This window comes from Limulus polyphemus, unplaced genomic scaffold, assembly GCF_000517525.1.
Source record: "Limulus polyphemus unplaced genomic scaffold, Limulus_polyphemus-2.1.2 Scaffold334, whole genome shotgun sequence".
Taxonomy (NCBI): Eukaryota; Metazoa; Arthropoda; class Merostomata; order Xiphosura; family Limulidae; genus Limulus; species Limulus polyphemus.
The window spans coordinates 432,768-435,355 of NW_013665944.1; positions in this window are offsets into that span (position 1 = coordinate 432,768).

Consider the following 2,588-nt stretch of genomic DNA (forward strand, 5'->3'; position numbering starts at 1 on the left):
CCCACCACGGGTATCGAAACCCGGTTTCTAGCGTTGTAAGTCTGCAGACATGCCGCTGTGCCACTGGGGGGGCGTCCGAAAAAAGGAAGGAAAAGTAAGGAAAACAATTCTAAAAAAATATTTTGAATAAGAATTAAAGAAAAAGTATAAGTTTGGGGTAGGTAGGGTTGTGTTAAATTATGGAGTAAAGAAAAAGTATAAGTTTGGGGTAGGTAGGGTTGTGTTAAATTATGGAGTAAAGAAAAAGTATAAGTTTGGGGTACGTAGGGTTGTGTTAAATTATGGAGTGAATCTGCCGCCAAGTATTTCTTGTGTTTACAGATACATTGTCCAAATTATATAAAATGGTTATGGAAAAAAATGCCTAGTTTGAAAACACTTAAATGTCAAACTTTCATTAACACAAAGCATTAATTTATCATAGACATTTTTGATATTGATGTTGAAATTTTTTTTATCAACAAGAAGACTGGTGTAAAAAATATTATTAGTTAGACTTCGACATTAAACAATTTTCGGAATTTATTTATTATTATCATGTTATGAGCAGTCAAAGAAACACAGGGTTTCGAAGTGGCCACACCACCTAACGAACAATGATCACACCTATGAATAACTAAATATCTTTCTTTTTTTTTTAATTCTCACAACACATTATGCGACTTTTCTTTATCGCCTGTTTGAGGTTCGAGACCTTGTTCTTGATCTTCTGATCTGGCGGAAGATTACTATTACTATCACTATACTGTATTTGTCAGCACCAAACTTATTTGTGAGTGCCGCCATGTCATCTTTGGGCTAGATGGGCGGATTTGCCTCAACAAGGTGTGTCAAAAAGCCCATTGTGATAACATTTGCATTGGCTGCACACATTGCAAGTCGAATATTTTGGTACTTTACACATGTAGGTAATCGAGAGAATAATGGCGATTGATAATGAAATGCCAAAAGGTAGCAAAGTTCCAGTCACGGTCAGCGACTGGAGCTATCTGCTGAAGATCTTTTGGGATTTAGTCTGAAATACAGATACAACGACGGACGAAGAAGAAGGCCCATGTAGAGGATCCTTTGGTTATACAACAAGTGATGTTATTAACTATGAGGTCTCTGCTGATGATGTCAAGGTCAAAGCCCTCCCATACCGAGATGGCACATAGGATCCGGTACTGAACTCCGGCTTAATTGACACAAGTGGTTGAGAATTGTGACATATTTCCTCTGGACGGGATGCCAATCCACCACAGGTTAACCCCCATCTAACAGCTGATACCCATCATACTGAAAAAAAAAAACCTGAGTAAAGTGTTTTGGTCTGGGATACAGCAGCATGATGCTAACCAATCTCGAATTCGCAATCAGAAGACTACGGGTCCGAAGCGCAAAGCCACTAAGACACGCTGCCCTCCCCTCTGTAAACAGTCACAACTCGCTCAATTTGTGCATGATTTGGAAATTGTAAACTGTAATCGTTATATCTCACCATATACTTCATCCTACTTAAGTTTCGCAAAAATAGTATAAATTCCGGATTTTTTGCGCCGATTCCTGCTATCGAGGTGCCTCTGGTTCAAAGGTCGATCTTGTGCTCAATTATTTTTATGTATTTGAGATATTTTCCGATTGCTACCCAACAAATTCTTAGTCGTAGGTTTTTTGCTTGGCACATGCTATGAACCTGTATTTGTATGGTGATTTAACTAACTTGAGAATCCAAAATAATTTAGGACCTTTTTTATGATTGGACACCAAAGTCTGATGGAATATTGATGTGCTTTGTCGGTTTGAACGTTCTTATACACTTTATTACCTAAAGATTAGTATTTGTAGATAAGCTCTAATTCTTTGCTTTTGTAACGTACATATATATATTTTTTTCAGTGTAAAACAAAATTGTTTGTAACTTATTAGTGATAGTGAAGACACATTTTTTTATGTAAAGAATTTAAATATGGATGTGTCTTAACTATAGAATTATTATCTATTTGACTGTACTTTTTTCAATAAAAGAGATTGTGAAGTAAAAACCTTATATTTACGGTTGTTAACAGTTTTGTTTTGAGGGCTTAACTGACCAAAGTTGGATGGTAACGATTGGTTTACGTTTATCTTCTCGTTAAACGTTCTGGCATCATTATTTAAGTTAAATGAATAAAGGTAAGTGTTCGAGACTATAGTCATGTGAAGAAAATAGGAATTATTTGAAAATTGTCTGTCTTGAGAGAGACATTATCCCAACTTTTGTTTGTTTCGTTGTCAAGTGCAAAGCCACAAAATGGACTATTTATACTGTGCCGACGACGGGTATCTAAATCGGTTTCAAAGCCTTAAAATACTCGATTAGACTTCTCGCTGAGCCAGTGGAGGGGAGGCTTTTGATTCGAACGTTAAGCCCATGGGGATAAACAGAAACAAGCGTCTTGATCAAGTAGTCCTCTCTCTTTCCAAACGTTTAGTAGACATGTTATTTTAAACCTTCCCACTTTACCAGTTCATAGGTTGTATCAACAAAATTTCAAAAATATATGCTGGAGAATTAGTGTTTGTAGTGAAAAGTGGAGATCAAGTGACCGTTGATTTTGCCTTTTCCA